At 41.7% G+C, this 18,598-nt stretch overlaps 1 protein-coding gene across 3 annotated transcripts in view; it reads right to left on the bottom strand.

Annotated features, from left to right (window-relative positions):
- Fam168a (family with sequence similarity 168 member A) overlaps positions 1–16,834 on the bottom strand; it is a 141,100-nt gene extending 124,266 nt beyond the window's left edge. For 2 of the 3 annotated variants that reach the window (XM_005368775.2, XM_005368777.2), the window contains exon 1: positions 16,588–16,832. The gene's annotated coding sequence lies outside the window, so the exon portion shown is untranslated. Of the gene's footprint in view, positions 1–16,587 lie in introns of all 3 variants that reach the window. The other variant, XM_005368776.3, reaches the window with a different exon arrangement.
- Between the last annotated feature and the right edge of the window lie 1,764 nt (positions 16,835–18,598).

Raw genomic sequence — 18,598 nt, 5'->3', positions numbered from 1 at the left:
GCTCTGTAGACCAGGCTGGTCTCGAACTCACAGAGATCTGCCTGCCTCTGCCTCCCTAGTGCTGGGATTAAAGGCGTGTGCCACCACCGCCCGGCGAGACAGGGTCTTATCTTACTCTGTAGCCCAGGTTTGCCCAGAGTTCAAATATATGGTCCACAATGCCTTCAGAGTCCTAGTGACCCTTTAGTCACAACACTGAAATGCTGAAATCATAGGTATAAAGAAAAAATTCTTACAAAAGGAAGACTTATGCCAAATCATGGTGGCACATGCCTTTAGCCCCAGTATCCGGGAGGTAGAGGCAGGCAGATCTCTGTGAGTGTGAGGCCAGCCTGGTCTACACAGTGAGTTCCTGAACAGCTAGGGACCCTGTCTCAAAAAGCAAACAAAAAAGAGAGTAAAAGATACCAGTGTTGACTTCTGACCTCTGTACACACATGCAGAAGTACATACACACACCCCTTATATACACACAAATTAAAACACTAAAAACAAACAAACATAAAACAGCATTCTTGCTAGGTGTAGTGATCCCAATAGTCTAGCACTGAGAAGATAGGCAATTTAAGGCTACCCTTTGTAAAACTTTGTCTTAATAATAAAACAATAATGATGATGATGATGGGATGATAGATGGCTCAGCAAATAAAAAGCCGTTGTCAAGCAAGCCTGATAGTCGCAGTAGAAGTGAAGAGCCAACTACCAAAAGTTGTCCTCTGACCTGCACAGTGTACTTTATCAAGTACATGGCTGGACTAATACACACTTCATATAACCTTTTATCCCAATATTTGGGAGGCAAAAGCAGGTGGATTTCTGTGAGCTCATGGCCAGCCTGCTTTACAAAGTGAGTTCCAGGACGACCAGAGCTGTTACACAGAGAAACTGTAATGGTCTGTCGCATCCTTTAAGAGACAAGCCCGCCCACTCCTCTCCTCTTCTGGTGAGGCAAGGGATCTTCCAGTTCTCTTTTTCCTCTCTCCCTAAGGGGTAGCTTCTCCTCTCCTTTCCCCCACTCCTCCCTTTCCTCTCCCTCTGCCTCTCTCTCTGCTCTTCCCCCTTCTCCCCATCCCCCCTTTCCCTTCCATAACCCACAAAATAAATGCCCACTTTCTCTGCACAGCATGCCTATCCGTCTGTCTCTCACCTGACAGGGACCCACTGGGGCCTCGGGTGGTGGGACCAACTGGTTTCCCACCCACCACTGCCCTAACCCACCCTCAGTGGCCTGCTGCCGCCTGTAGGGAAACTATGCTGTTTTACCATTACAGAAACCCTATACCGAAAAACCAAAATATTATTAAAATGAAATAATAAAAAAGAACAAGTGCATAATTCTGGTGATAGGTGTTAGGAATATTTCCTAACGTGAACTCCCTGCCGACACAAAATTCCCAATCAAGCCAAATCAAAACAAGCCAAATTAAGAAATATCCAGGTTTAATGGGAGTTCTGCACTCTTGGGTGGCCTCGAACACGACCACGGGGAGGAAGATAAAGGGAGACCACGTGTTCATCTTTTGGGGGGCTCATTTAAATACCCTGGGGGTGGGGTCAGGACCTGGCCTGCTGGGATTTGGAGTCCAGATTAGGCCTGGGGGCTGGGATAGATACCAAGGGCTGGGGCCTATGCTCCCAACTTGACAATAGGTACTAGTTCATGTATATTACTGATCCAACTGCTGTATTATCTAAGAGTTGATTAGAACCTTGAATGTATTTTCTTGAATGTATGTCTTATACTTTAACTGAAAATCTAGCATGAATGTTCAAATTGGTAAACAGCCTGTCACTAATTAGCTGTAATATTTTAATTTAGTTACTTCTCTGAATTAAATTCCTCTTTTCTTTTTCAAGGTTTTTGCATAGGTAAAATGGAAACAATACCTACTACCTCTCTCGGGATTCTCATTAAAATTTAGAGATAATATGTAAACCACCTAGGACAATGTCTAGCACATGGTAGCTCTAATCATCTCTTGCCCTCTGTGGATTTTCTCAGTCAAAATACACAGCCAAAAATTTAAAGCACAAACATATGATACTCTAAATACAATAGGCTGTTTGGTATTATGGACAATAGATATTTAGGTGACTTAAATTTTTAGTATCTATCAGATATTCTGGCTTGGGGAGAGGTGGTAATTCCTATAATCAAAATGAACCTGCCTTGAATCCCTGAGCAAAACCTCATCCCTCTTCAGGAGATCCCAGATACCTAGTAACCACCTGCCAGTCCCAAACTAAAGAAAATTGGCTCTGATTTGGGCTAATTACTCAAGCAGACTGAACAATCTGGAATAAAGGGAATTGTCAGCTAGAATGTTAGTGAAATTATCCACAACAGGAGACCAGAGAATCCAAATACCATCAGGCAGTTATTTCCATGAGAATAAAATCACAATTTATGAGCCCTGCAAATTATACCATTATTAAAACAAACACCCCATTGAGGCTGCAGCTACCAGATAAATGGCTTTGTTGTCCCTATTGTTTCACCCACTGCCACAAAGAGGTGCAAACCGAACGAGCTGTTACCAGAGCAGTCATTTCTAGGAAATGACAATGCAGACCCCATCTTAAAGCTGCTTTGTGCTGGGGTACACACTCTAGAGGGAAAGGGGAAATGAAGAACCAATTACTCCTCACCTGCCACCAAACTCAAAAATCCAAGACTTGATATGCAAAACTCATCAGTTTTCCCCTGCTTTGTTTTCTCTCTCAACAAGCAGTTCCTGGGCTTGCCCAGGAAGAAGAATCTGATTGAGTAAATCATTCTATTCACTAGGAAACCTTTACAATCCTCCAGCCCAAATAAACACAGAAGAGACAAGAAAATGGCCCCTGGTTTCCTTGGCTCCTGACAATACAAAGCACCTCAAGCTAGAGCAGTGAGAACTAATGAGAAAATACAAAAGCTTGGCAGAGGCCTTCCCATTAGTATAAAGAAAGACAGACCCTTTTATAGTGCTAGCGTCACATACCTCAGACTGTATCTTCAGACTTAAATACATGCCCTGAGACATCATGGTCTTTTTACATCATGGGAAAGGCAAGGCAAATGTAATTCACTGAACACACAAATCACCAACTGTGAAAATGGAAGGAATGAAACTAGCACCTGCTATATGCCAACCACTGCACACAGCATTCCTAGTTCTCACAACCCTGAGATAGAACGTACACATCTTACTGGCAGGTTAAGAATTTAGGACTCAAGAGAAATAAAGTCATTTGCTCAAAGTCACAGAGCTTCTAAAACTAAGATCTGAGTTAAAGTTTCTCTGATTTTAAAATTATAAACATTCTTCTGAATTTTTGCTTTATCCTACCTCTTAGTGGTACCTAATAAAGTACTTTTTAAAACATAATTCTGAGCTACCAAGCCTAAATTCTACCTGAATCTTTCATGAAGTCCTAGCACTACAAAGCAGTCACGAGGGATGTAGAACTAGTAAACGTAAAGTTCACTTTCTAAAACCAATTTATAGAGTGAGTGATGGTCATAGACTTTATCCTTTACTCAGGGCAGAATGGAAACTAAACAGAACTCCTGGACTACAAGCTCACTGCTTATGCAACTTCATCATAATGCCAAATTCACATCCAGGCATAAACACTTAAATATCTGATTAGAGTTCTTGCTTATTTATGAAGAACATCTGTTCTGAACTAATGGCATGCAGAGCACTGGGCATGGAGGCGCACCAAAAATCCCACAGGGCCTCAAACTATCTAATCTAAACTCTCCTGTTTCAAGAGCACTAGAAGTTGGTTCAAAGGACAGCATGAGCTCGAGACAGAGTCCTAAAATCCTCAGCCCACCAGATGAAAAAACAAAATGGTAATACTGGATCCTGGGGCTGGAGAGTCTCCTAGATGTTGAGCACCATGCTAGTTCTCAGTGTACATGCTCCCCAATATTTCTCATGGTCTTTTAAGCAGGGGGTAGCATCCTCATTTTACAAGTAAACTAAGGCTGAATACTCGCTGATATGACCTCAAAACCACTGTTAAATCTGTGGTATTAGAAAATGAAAACACATCAGCATATGCCATATTTTGTTGCTACTCAGAGGAGACCTGCCCTTTTCCTATAGAAACAGAGGAGTGGATTGCGGGGTGGGAACAGAAGGGAGGGTGAAGGCCGGGCGGTGGTGGCGCACGCCTTTAATCCCAGCACTCGGGAGGCAGAGGCAGGTGGATCTCTATGAGTTCGAGACCAGCCGGGTCTACACAGCTAGTTCCAGGATAGGCTTCAAAACCACAGAGAAACCCTGTCTCGAAAAACAAACAAAAAAAAAAAAAAAAAAGAAGGGAGGGTGAAGGATGTAAAATTAATGAAAAGGAGAGAGAGAGAGAGAGAGAGAGAGAGAGAGAGAGAGAAACACATCAGCAGCTGCTTGAGTTGGGGGCAGAACAAAGCAGAATGATTTTAAAGACCCATCAGGAAACTTATAGACGAGACAAGAATGCTCACCATCAGAATTGTAGTGATGGTTTAATGGCTATGACCAAGTAGCAAAACTTAGTAAACTACATAAAATTTTTCTCATTTCTTGTATATCAGTTTTACCTCAGTGAAGCTGATTAAAGGAAAATGCACTCTCAAACACACCATGAGTACACACATGATGAAGGAGGGTCATATGTCTATGTGTTATTTTCATTGGTTAATAAAATCTGCCCTTTGATAGGACAGAAAAGTAGGTAGGTGGAGTAAACAGAACAGAATGCTGGGAAGAAGGGAAGCTAGGCAGCCGCTATAGCTCTCCTCTTCAAGACGGACTCAGGTTAAGATCCTTCCCAGTGAGCACCACCTCGTGGTGTTAGACAGAATATTAGAAATGGGTTAATCAAGATGTGAGAGAATTAGCCAATAAGAGACTAGAGCTAATGGGCCAAGCAGTGTTTAAAAGAATACAGTTTCCGTGTAATTATTTTGGGTAAAGCTAGTCAGTGGCTGGGAGCCCTCTTGGGCGGGAAGCGGCCCACAGCTCCATCTACACACACACACACAATCACACCACATTTGTTTTTTTACTAACCACTGACCATCATAGTATCAACATTTAAATTTCTCTGATCACACATATGCCAAACAAAAGAACTATTTCCTTGACCATTTTTTAAAAAATATTTATTTATTATGTATACAATATTCAATCTGTGTGTGTTTGCAGACCAGAAGAGGACAGCAGACCTCGTTACAGATGGTTGTGAGCCACCATGTGGTTGCTGGGAATTGAACTCATGACCTTTGGAAGAGCAGGCAATGCTCTTAACCACTGAGCCATCTCTCCAGCCCCTCCTTGACCATTTTAGTTTCTAGCTTATATTAATAAGACATCACTGAAAGGGTTTTTTTTGTTTGTTTGTTTTTTAATTCGAGACAGGGTTTCTCTGTAGCTTTGGAGCCTGTCCTGGAACTAGCTCTTGTAGACCAGGCTTGAACTCACAGAGATCTGCCTGCCTCTGCCTCCTGAGTGCTGGAATTAAAGGTGTGTATCACCACTGATGGGCTGAAAGTTTTAAATGCTTATGAACAACAAATATTTTTGTAAACAATAGCACTTTGGAATACAATTTCATATAAACGTAATGTTAATTATACAATGTGACTTGGTAAAAGAATAAAGTGAAGGGTTTTTTTTATATCACATAAACTTGAAAATGAATTCTACACTTAATTCCTACTAGAAGGGTTAGTAAGGTTTCAAAATGTGTCCAGTTCCTCAAAGTCAAAGTGAGCAAAATGAATGTCTATAAAGCGTCAACCTTTAAAAAAAATCAAAGTGAGAGTGATAATAAACAAGCTATCGTTTTAGTTCTGGCTGCGTATGTAACTGGTACTATTAACATTTCTTACAAGTTTGGAAGCTGGAAAGTCCAAAAACAAGGTGCCAGGAGTTGCAATGCCTGGTGAGGACTTGCTTCCTGTCTTCCAGATGGCACTCATCTCTTTGCACCCTCACACAGGTGAGAACAGAGAGAGCGTCATGCTCCTAGTATGTCATCTTATAAAGACACTAACCCCATCATGAGCATTCTACAATCAAGATCTAATCATGCACCAAATTCCATCACATTGGGGATTAGAGCTTCGGTATGTGAGTTTGAAGGAAACACTAACAGTTAATGGAACTATGATTTACAGAAAATCATGTCCTGTACCAAGTACTACTTCATTTCATTTAATCTTCACAATAGCTACATATCACTATATCCTCATCTAATAAACAGAAAAAAGTTATAAAAAGATTAAATCATTTTGAATATCACACGTCAAGAAAACCCAACAAAAGGACTTTAAACTCACTTGCAAAATTATTCTGATGAATAAACTTAAATGACATTAAAATACAGTGTCAGTATCAAATAAATGATCATTTTTATTCCCCTGACCCTCCCACCCCATGCTGAGAATCAAACATAGGTCCTAGTGTTCTATCTCTGAGATACTACAATCCACATGTGATAGGATATCACTCTGCAGTCCTGACTAGCTCAAACTCATTGTCAATCTTCTTGTCTCAGCTTTTGAAGTACTAGGATTATAGACATGAAGCACCATTCCTAGTAACCTCAATTACTTAAACAAAGTTTCTCTAAAGAAATCTATTGTAACAAAAGAAAAAGTTGCTATTCAATAAATTAATTTTTTAAATTTTTATTTAGTTACAGACAGTTGTGAGCTGCTACGTGGGTGCTGGGAATTGAACCCGGGTCCTCTGGAAGAGCACTCAGTGTTCTTAACTGTTGAGCCATCTCTCCAGCCCTCAATAAATTAAATTTTTAACTGGTTAAGATTAATAGTATAGATTAACTATTAAGATATAACTTAACTATTAAGATTAATAGTTAAGAATAAGGTAAGTCTTTACCTTATTCACCCCTAGTTCCTAGAACTATTATGGAATTCAGGAATGTAAAATGTCCAGTGGTGGTAGGAACAAAAGCTGTATCACTTGTATGCAGGTAGAACTCAGAACCCCACTTCTTCTGATGTCTAATGAACTGAAGACTAACAGCTGCACAGGGATTCTACAGGCCTTCTCTAGACGGTATCTTTATTGATTGAGAAGCTACTGGTTCTCAGCCTCTTCAGTGTGAAAACAGTCACTGCTGGACTGCCCAGAGCAGATCATGTAACCCAATGTATTCAACTGTTTCTGTTCCTCAACCTTCTTACTGCTGCAACCCTTGAATACAGTCTCTCATGTGTGGTGACCCCCAACCATAAAATTATTTGTGTTGTTACTGCATAACTGTAATTTTGCTACTATTATGAATCATTCTGAAATATAGAATATCTAATACACAACCCCCAAAGGTAAAGAACTGCTACTCTCAAGAATCTTAATATACTTCATAAGAAAGAAGCCTGGGCGGGCAGTGGTGGTACACACCTTTAATCCTAGCACTTAAGGGGCAGAGGCAGGTGGATCTCAGTGAGTATGAGGCCAGCCTGGTCTACAAAAAGAGTTCTAGGACAGCTAGGACCGTTACACAGAGAAACCCTGTCTTGAAACCCATCTCCCCCGGAAAAAAGAAGAAAGAAATAAGCCTGGAAATACACTAAATAAAAGCAAGTCAGTTTAGATTGAGGAAATGAAAGCAACTGTAAAAACAAATAAAACAAAAACAACAGAACTACTAGTTTCACTATTCTCTTTCAATTATTTTGTTTCTGATGAAACCACAAAGATTATTAATTTGCTAAATCTCAAATGTCAATCCTTAACCACATATCATTTTTCATTCAGTGTGATAAGAAACACATATAAAGTGTTTTTGCTATGCAACAAAGTACAAGAACTGACTCAAAAGCTCTAAAACATCCTTGCAATGAGGTTTTAAGTTGAACTACTTTTTTTCGTAAAACTCCATTTTCAATTGAACAAACAAGTGGCAGGATGCAGCACAAATTCTAATTGGTCTTAATAATAAAAAACCCAGAGCCAGATATGAGTGCAAATGCTGAAATATCAGAGAGACAAAGGAGCAGCCACAGCCAACTCTCACCTTGCTAACTCCTCAGCCAAAAAAGGGCTGAGCTCCTATCTCTTCCCACCTTATATTCTGCCCAGCCATATTATTTCCTGTCTATCTGTACAGACCTCCGGACCTCTATGGTTAACTAGAGGCTAGCTCTGCCCTCTGATCTTCAGGCAAGCTTTATTTGTTAGAGCAAAAACAAAATAACACCACAGCAGGCAAACCCTAATCATTCAGACTTAGATGTTTGCAGACACTTTTCCAAAAATGAACAATGTAAGACTGTTACTCAAGAAAACAGAAGTTAGTATTTGTTGTCCATAATAAATTTGTAACTTTCAAAAGAAAATAAGACAAGATGTGTTGCTGGCGATGGCCTTGGGGAAACAGAGGCAGGCAGGTCTCTGTGAATCTGAGGCCAGCCTGATCTTCAGGACTACGGAGAAATCCTGTCTTGCAAAACCAAAACCAAACAAACAAAAAGAAGAAAAAAGAAAGAAAGAAAAAAAAAAGAAAGGAAAAAAAGATTTGTCTGAGGGAATCAGTAGTAATATTACGAATGCAATTTTTTTTTTACATTATATAGGTGAAAACACTGACCTTTTTAGATGATCACTCAGAGCCCCAGACTGAGTTGTGTAACTCCCTCTTTAATAGATGCTAAAGCCCAATAAGATGGCAGTTAGATTGGAAATTGGAGGCATTGGGGGCATTAGGTTTGGATTATTTTTTTATTTATTTAACGTTTCTTTTTTTATGTGTATTGGTGTGAAGGTGTCAGATCCCCTGGAATTGGATTTTTTAGACAGTTGTGAGCTGCCATGTGGGTGCTGGGAATTGAACCTGGGTCCTCTGGAAGGTTCTCTTAACCGCTGAGCCGTCTCTCCAGGCCCCAGTTTAGGTTATTTATAATAAGATTTAGATGACATTTAGTTTACACTAATGATGAAATTAGCACTCTTGTTAAAAAGAGACACCAGAGAAAAGGTCATGCCTATAATCCCAGCACCTGAGAGGCAGAGGCAGGAGGATCAGCAAGTTTGAAGACAAACTAGATCTCATGAATCCCTGCCTCAATCAATCAATAAAAAATAAATAAATGCACAAATAAAAAAGAGACGTACAAGATGGATTAGGAGGTAAAGGTGCTTGCTGTCAAGCCTGAACCTGAGTTTGACTCTGGGAATATACATGTTAGGAGAAAAACACCTCACCAAAATTATACTCTGACCTTCACAATGAGTTCAGTACACACACACACACACACACACACACACACACACACACACACACACACTTAAAAGAAAAAGGACAGACTGGATAGAAAATGATGGTTCATGCCTTAATCCTAGCAATCAAGAAACAGAGGCAAATGTATCTCTGTGAGTTCTAAGTCAGGCAAGCTGGAACAAAATCAAGTACTGTCTTAAAAATAAAAGAAAAGGCCGGGCGGTGGTGGCACACGCCTTTAATCCCAGCACTCGGGAGGCAGAGGCACGCGGATCTCTGTGAGTTCGAGGCCAGCCTGGTCTACAGAGCTAGTTCCAGGACAGGAACCAAAAAGCTATGGAGAAACCCTGTCTCGAAAAATAAAAAGGAAAAAAAAAAAGAAAAGAAAAGGAAAGAAAGAAAGAAGAAAAAGATACAAGAAAACTTTACTATGTTCTCATGAAAGCATACTACCTATATGTGATGACACAGCCAGAAGCCGTCATCTACTAGCTAAGAAAACCCACATCAAATACTCACATAAGCCAGGCAGTGGTGCACACACCTTTAGTCCCAGTACTCAGGAGGCAGAGACAAGTGGATCTCTGTAGTTCGAGGCCAGACTTGTCTACTACACAGAGAAACCCTGTCTTGAAAAACCAAAACATAAAAAATTAAAAAAGGAAGGAAGGAAAGGAAGGAAAGAAAAAGAGAGAGAAACTACAGTTTCTGCACAGTATCAAAATATTTACAACTATTTAATAAATATATTAAAAAGTATTTCTGGGGCTGTTTGCTCACTTGCTTGCCTGTTTTTGATACAGAGTCTTCTGTGTAGTTCAAACTAAACCTTTCAAGTACTGGGGTTACAGCACTCCCTCCTTTCCTAAAGCACATAACCACGGGGGGCTGAATTTTCTTTATATACTCCACAAAGAGTAAGCCATGGCAATTGATTGAATTCAGAAGCACACAAGAATCCAGGCAAATATCTAAAAGATTAGAAAAAAATGTGTTTTTTACTTTTTAAACAGGCTCCAACTTGCTATGATACCAAGGACAAACTTGAACTCATCTTTCTGCCTCTACTTTCCAAATCCTGGAATTACAGTTGTGTGCCTGATATCAAGCACAACCTCTTTTCAATTTATGATTTTACATAAATATGCACTCACTGCTATAGTTTAAGTATTTGTGTCCTTCAAAATTCCAGATGACTTAACCCCTTTTTTATATATGTGAAGAGGCAGGGGTTCTGGGAGGGTGATGAAGTCATGAGGCTCCACTCTTGTAAACGGGCTTCTAGCAGTATAAAAGGAGGAGCCTCCTACACCTAGTTCTTTTGGCTCGTCAACCCTAGGAAGACACAGCTTTGGTCCCTTCCAGAGGACACAACAACAAAGAATCATCTTAAAAACAAAGAAAAGAGTCCTTTCCAGATGCCAATTCTGCTGGCAACATGATCTTAGACTTCCTACCCTCAAGAATTCTGAGAAATAGCCGAGTGGTGGTGGTTCACATCTTTAATCCCAGCACTTGGGAGGCAGAGGCATGTGGACCTCTGTGAGTTCAAGACCAGCCTGGTCTACAAAGCAAGTTCCCGGACAGGCTCCAAAGCTACAAAGAAACCCTGTCTCAAAAACCAAAACAAAACAAAATAAAACAAAAAAAAGAATTAAATTTCTTAAAGTCAGGACATGCACTAGATGTTCTCTGGGTACAAAGTAGGGCATTTTGTTGTTATGACAACCTTAACTATTATCAAAGATTTCTTAAAGAATATCATTTAATCCAAAATGATGAGCAAAAGGAGAAATGTCATAAGCTGTTATACAGAGAAACCTTTTCTTGAAAAACCAAATAATGATGATGATGATGGTCCCCTGCTAAACAGAAAACCTAGAAGATCAAACAATAAATTTTCGGGGGATGGGGAGGAGCAGGGGTTCAAGACAGGGTTTCTCTGGCGCTTGCTCTATAGAGCAAGATAGCCTTGAACTCACAGAGATCCGTCTGTCTCTGTCTCCCAAGAGCTGGGATTAAAGGTGTGCACCACCACTGCTCAGCATAATAAAACAAAATTTTTAAAAAGATCAACAGTAGGGCTGGAGAGATGGCTCAGAGGTTAAGAGCACTGCCTGCTCTTCCAGAGGTTCTGAGTTCAATTCCCAGCAACCACATCGTGGCTCACAACCATCTGTAATGAGATCTGGTTACCTCTTCTGGCCTGAAGGGATATATGCAGGAAGAACCCTGTATACATAATTAATAAATAAGTTTTTAAAATAAAAAAAAGATCAACGTAAAAGTTTGGTCTGGATATAAAGCTCATCAGAGTGCTTGCCCTGCATACATGAGACACCCTGGATTCAGCAACAACAACAACAAAAAATTAACTTTTTGAGCTGGATATGGTGATACATGTATACAATCTCAACAGTTAAGAGATAGAAAATACTAAGTAGCAAAAGGGCAGTCTCAAGAAACAATTCAAAAGTAAAATAAAAACATCAGTAAGGGTCTGGAGAGATGGCTCAGTGGTTAAGAGCACTTGACTTGTTCTTCCAAAGGTCCTGAGTTCAATTCCCAGCAACCACATGGTGGCTCACAACCATTCATAATGAAATCTGGTGCCCCCTTCTGGCCTGCAAGTGTACATGCAGACATAAGACTGTGTACATAATAAATGAATAAATCTTTTAAAAAAATCAGTAACAATAATAGCTACTATATTAAATGGGAACTGTGTCTATGTACTTTGTCTTTATTTAATTCATGTATCAACCCAACAATAAGTATTAATACCCTCGTCAATGTGTACAAATAGTCCTCACTCTATTACTTTTTGTAATTATTACAAAAAAACAAAGAGCTATATTTGTCTGAATAATGGAAAACAAACAACATATATCTCCCACTTCAAAAAATCCTTAATTCATTTTTAGCTATCAATAACAATGTGTCACTGGGTCCCAAAAATTTACTAGGAAAAAATCCCGTAGTCCTTTTTCTTTCTTTTTCTTTTTCCTTTCTTTTTGTTTTTCGAGACAGGGTTTCTCTGTGTAACAGTCTTGACTATCCTGGAACTCTCTTTGTAGACTAGGCTGGCCTCGTCTAGGCAGATCACTGAGATCTGCCTGCCTCTGCCTTCCAAGTGCTGGGATTAAAGGTGTGTGTCACCATGCCTGGCTCAACTTAATATTCTAAATGTGGATTTGTGTTAAATACACCTTTATGTATTACATATGAGCCATTTCATAATTTAAAAAGATATGGCCAGGTTGGTGAATCAGAATTCTAGAAAATAACTCATTCTCTGTCACTTATTGCCCTTAAACAAAGCATTTTATTACTTTTAACAGCATAGCTGCTATTTGCTAGATTATGAAGCTAACCGCTCTTTTTTTGATATTTTTATGAACTGCTTAAAGTAACTAAACTATAAACATACAAACTGTAGATAAATCATGATTTCAAAATAATATGACTTATTTATAACTAATAACTTCTTTCTAAACAAAAGAATGTCATAAAACTAAGAAGTAAGTCAGCGGCAGGTGAACGTTCACTGTTCCAGCTTCTGCCCATCTCTCCAAGATAATGAAAACTAGGGGCTGGAGAGATGGCTCAGAGGTTAAGAGTACTGGCTGCTCTTCCAGAGGTCCTGAGTTCAATTCCCAGCAACCACATGGTGGCTCACAACCATCTGTACTGAGATTTGGCGCCCTGCTCTGGCGTGTGGGCATACATCGAGGCAGAATGTTGTATACATAATAAATAAATAAATATAAAAAAAAAGATAATGAAAACTAATATTGTTTTAACATGTACTACATAACACATTGTGTTAAATGCTTTCTTATTCTATTTAACCCACAAAACAAACTTAATGAGGTTAATTTTAGTTCCTCACTTTACAGATAATCTCATATTGCCCAAGGTCACATCCAGCAGCAGTGAGCTTCAGAATCCACACGTCAGCCACCACATTCATTTTGCCTCACTTCTAAACCGAAAACAGTCTGTCCTTCCCATGACAATGAAAGCTCCCTGACAACTGCTCTTAGCTCATCTCCATCTCCCCTCGCACTGAGCAGGCATCATATAAATAGTGGACATACATTTTATATATACACAAGGTATTTAAGACATGAACTCGTCTGTTTCCTTTGACAGCCTTTGTGAAGTATGAATGTTTTGTTTTGACATTTTACCACAGTTAAACACACAATTCAAGATTTTCATTGTATTCACAGTATTGTGCAATAATTACCACTAAATATAAAAAGGGTTTTATGACTTTACTGAAATCAGTCCCCTTTCAAAGACTGAAATCAAAACTGGGATTTGAAGTGAAAACCCTTGACTCCTAAATTCATGGGCTCTTCATTTTCGCCAGACTCCTGTCTACCAATCCCTCCACCTCTTCTCTACTTTCCCTGTTGTCTGCCTCTCTACTGCACAGGTAACCATGACTATAGGGAAAATAAATCCACCAACACAATTCTCCCAGGTGACTACTTTTCATTCTGAGCTTTAAAAACTAGGGCTTTAACATGAATAGCCAGTCCATCAGCAAATTCACAAAAGCAATGTCTGGACCCCAGAATAAAATTTTGAGGAGAAATGCCCTCACTGGTTAGACTACATTCTTACTGCTTAAGCTTGGTTTTTTTGTTTTTGTTTTGTTGTTGCTGTTGTTTTATTAGGATAGAAAAAGCATCCAAAAAACAAAAACAAGAATAAACAACAAAAACCCCCACAATTCCAAGGATGTCTACCCCTCCATCACTCCACCTACGAGGGGAGGCAAATTTTGACTCTATATGGGCATTTTATGTGTTCAATTATGAAACCCAAGGAAAACGGTTTGTTTTGTAGCTAAAAATTTTTTAACAACAAAAAATTGTAAGCCGGGCGATGGTGGCGCACGCCTTTAATCCCAGCACTCGGGAGGCAGAGGCAGGCGGATCTCTGTGAGTTCGAGACCAGCCTGGTCTACAGAGCTAGTTCCAGGACAGGCTCCAAAGCCACAGAGAAACCCTGTCTCAAAAAAACAAAACAAAAAAACGAAAAAAATTGTATTGGTATCAATTTTATCTTCTTTTCATTTCTCATTTTTTTCTCTAATCAACAACCACTTCAAGTTTAACATATCATAGTTGGTGCACATAAATCCAGAAAGCTGTTTCCCTAAAGATGTCCCTCTATACTCCCCCACCTTCCATCATCAGCATTCTACCACAAGAATAAACTTGTCTCAAGTTTTAAAGCAAATTTCTGATTAAATAGATGGAGTTATTGTTTTTGTAGTTACTGCAACATGCCTACATCAACATCATCCCCTTAAAAATAAAATATGGCTGTATATACTTCATTTATCCACACCTGACAGAATTCTGATTAGTTGAATTCCTTTAGAAGAAAATTCAATCTACAGAAACAATCCAATTATTTTAAATCTTATCAAGTAATGTCAAAAGAGAATCAAATGAACAACCCCATCAGTACAAAATGAATATTTATTACATTTCTCTGTTTCCTGTCTTCTCTGTGTTTACATAAAGTGGTAATGCCAAGACTCATGTCAGGATTATCAGTCTGCAATACAATGATGGGCCTAATTGCCTTGCAAACAAGGACACCAATAAATGGAGTCATCAAGCAATCGATTTTATTGGGGGGAAGAGGGGTTTGCTAACTTCTTTCTACATACGTGCACCTTGTCTGCCTAGAAAATAGATTCAGTTTTCCTATCTTTCAATATCATTAACCGGTTCTCAAGCAAGAATGCAGCCTCAACAGCCTCAAGTTCATCAAAGTCTGTCTAAATGACAAATCCCAGAACCAGCTTTCAGTGTACCAGGGGAGGGGGTAAAGGAAAGGGCAGGCACAGTTTCACCTTCCCCACCTTTACTCTGAGAGTGGGTTCCCCCAACCCCCAAGTTTCTCTTTATGACATAGAAATGGAAAGACAATCCCCTCCATTAATTCTACCTTAAATGAAGGTTCTCTCAAAACCTTACCCTTGGGCTGTCATTTCCAGACAATACCAACATAAACCCAACAAAAAGGTCAAACTGACAGCATAAGATCCCCCAGGAGACTCTTTAATGTACCTTCTCTGTCCGTTTTGGAAGACCTTCTAATGACCTTAGTATTATTGTCTCTCACCAAAGCAACCCTGCTCTTTACCTGTTAAAGTGTTGTAGCTCCCACACCTCTGGTCGTCTTAGAGGACACCCTTTCCTACATAAGCCAGTCCACTCCTTCCCAGCACTGCTCACCGCCCCTCTGCATCCTCTCTGTCCCTACGGGTTCCACAATACTGGCTCTCCCACGTCTTAAATTCACCCTCTGCCACCACACCGCAGGTAACCAGCTCATCAGACTGGAAATCCTGCAAAACTGGCAGAGACATTCTCTTTAAGACACCATCCCCTAAGCTTGCTCCCCCCTTCCAGTATTCTTTCAGGGAGTCCAGCTGAGTAGGTAGTCTTACATACCCTCTGCCTCCAACTCATGCCCAGGGGAGCCACCTTGCTTCCTCCAGTGACTCTAAACTCACCCTAAATCCTTTTCCACTGTGCGCTCATCCCCAATTTCAATCCCTGCCTTCCTGTTTGGGGCCCAACGTACAATTTACTCCCACCCGTCTCCCGTAGTTGGAAGTCTCACCCCTCCCAGCCCATATTCCAACGTCCAGCAGCCGACCCCCAGAAAACCCCAAATTCTACCGCTTCTGCTCTCTCCAAACTCAAGCTATTTCCTTAAGTATCCACAAATTCTACCATCCCCGGAAGCCCACCTCAGGCTTAAGTCTCAACCCATGGCAAACCCCTCATCCCCAGCTGCTACCATCTCCATCAGCCTTCCCCAGGTCTACCCCAAATCCCACCTTCCAAAATTAGCACTCCGCGGAGTCCTAGCCAACATTTATATCCCACTCCGCATTGAAAAGATCTCCTTAGCCCCCACCCCAGCTCTGACCCCGAGCTGTCAACTGCTTCAGGCCAACCCCAAATCATCACCCTCATTCAGTCCCTCCCCCACTAAGAGACACCCCTCCCCTCCAGTCTCCCCAAATTCCACCTCGGTACCCCCGACACACCATGCTCCCGTCCCAGGTCTGGGAACCCCTTCTCCAAGTAAAGTCACCCTCCTCCCCCGCTACGCTCCCTTGACCTGCTGGGGTCCCACCCTCACCCAACCCCCAGCCCGCGCTCGGACAGTCTCCCCACCAGCCCGCCGTTCCATCGCCACTTCAGTCCCCTCCCCCCAAGGCCGGCGTGGGAGCCCCACGGCCCCCACCCTCATTCTCGCCGGCGCCACCAGCCCAAGCTCCACAGGAGCGGGCCAGGGGTGCGGGGGTCTCCTCACCGGCGAGCTGCGACAAGCGAAAACACAGCGGCGGCGGCTGAGGCGGCGGTGCCCTTGTCTTCTCCGGAGGCTACCGCGGCGACGCTCTCGTTCCCTCGCCCGTGTCCAGGAGGGTGGTGGATGGCGCGCAGGGACGGGAGCCTCCTCCTCCTTCTCAGCTACTCGGCTCTGAATCCGCTGCAGTAGCCGCGGAGAAACCCGACGGTGGGGGAAGGGGACGCTCGGCTGCAGGCGAGAGAGGAGGAGGCTGAGGGAGGGGGCGGGGGACTGCTGAGAAGGGCGGGGGAGGAGGAGCCCGCACGCCGTTCCGACACGTCCCACAGCCTCAGAGCTGCTGGACTACAACTCCCGGCATGCTCTGCCGCGGCCCTGCGCGGCCTGCATCTTCCAACCGCGCGGCGGCCCTGGGGCCGCACCCTCTTGGGTCACAGACAATGGAATGAAGCCGATGGTCCACGGGAGACTTTTGTAAACTCAAAGAACGCTTGAGAGGGAAGTCGGATATTTCTTCAGCCTCATCTCCATGAAGCAAAACTCTGTGTCTCCAACCTACACAAGCACTCTCTTCCGCCCGAGGGACTACACCTCCCAGCATGCCTCACACAGCTGCCCTACCTCTCCTTCCGAACCCCTCTCAGACCCGGTACTACAGTTCCCAGGAGTGTAGTCCTTGCGAAATGCTGGGACGTGTAGTTCTCAGTCCTTCCTCCATGTTAAGAAAAAGAAGTGCAAGAGAGGGAAAGGGGGAAGGACTATTACTAGCTTGGGCCTAGATGGCCTGCATCATCTGTAATTCTGTACTCTCCTCGCCATCCCAGTTGTCACTGTCTCTCCAGAACTGACACAGCAGCCGCCTGACAGGCTTCCCTGCAAATTAGAGGACAATTCTGCAACTTAAATTCCCATGTAAAAAGGACATTTGTTGGCCGGGCGGTGGTGGCGCACGCCTTTAATCCCAGCACTCGGGAGGCAGAGGCAGGCGGATCTCTGTGAGTTCGAGACCAGCCTGGTCTACAAGAGCTAGTTCCAGGACAGGCTCCAAAACCACAGAGAAACCCTGTCTCGAAAAACCAAAAAAAAAAAAAGACATTTGTTTATATTTACATTACTTATAGGTATTTAATTTGCAAAAATGACCGAAAATGTTAGAAAAGAATGACCAAGGTTATGGAGAAGGTTATTGAATAGGAGGTGGGAAAGATGTAGGTATCCATCAGTCTGGGCTGATTCAATAAACGGTGATGTATACATGCCACGCAGTGCTAAGCAACCGTATAAAATAGGATAAATATCTTTAGACACTGAAGGCTCTTCACAGTTTGCTCTCAGAAGGGCAAATTGGTTACAAAAACAGCATGATTAGACAGGTTCAATTTATTTGAAGTTTGAGGATGTAAAATCATAACGATTTTAGGAAAGAGATTCTCCAAAAGGATATCAGAGGTTATCTTTGGAAAAGGTTTGTTAGGTTTCAAGTTACTCTTATTTTATATTGCCCGAATTGTTTAAGGGAGTACACACAATTTTTTCAAAGCTGAAAGGCTATTAAAAAAAATACTATCTCCAAATACAGCGACCTCTCTCTCCCACTTAGAAACTTTCCTTGGCTCCTCGTTTCCTGAACCGTACTTTAAGATGGCAAATCTCTCTGTAAACTCAGTAGATGCAGTACTTAAAAATGGTGGTTTTCCACAGTATTAGTTACTTTTCTTGTTGCTGAGACAAAACACCTGACAATAGCAATTTAAGCAAGGAAGGGAGGGAGGGATTTTTGTTTTGTTTGTTTATGGATTTGCTTTTTATTTCTATTTTTGCGTGGGTAGGAGTGGTTTTATGTTAGGATTTCTCTGTGTAGCCTTGGCTCTCCTGGAACTCACTCTGTAGACCATGCTGGCCTTGAATTCACATAGATCCCCCAGCCTCTGTGTATACCACCAAAGCATGGATGGAAGGGTTTGACTTAGTTTCATCTCAGGAAAGATAAGTGTCAGGTCCAAATGAACTCTATTCT

This window comes from Microtus ochrogaster, unplaced genomic scaffold, assembly GCF_000317375.1.
Source record: "Microtus ochrogaster isolate Prairie Vole_2 unplaced genomic scaffold, MicOch1.0 UNK41, whole genome shotgun sequence".
Taxonomy (NCBI): Eukaryota; Metazoa; Chordata; class Mammalia; order Rodentia; family Cricetidae; genus Microtus; species Microtus ochrogaster.
This window is presented reverse-complemented; position numbering and strand designations above follow the sequence as displayed.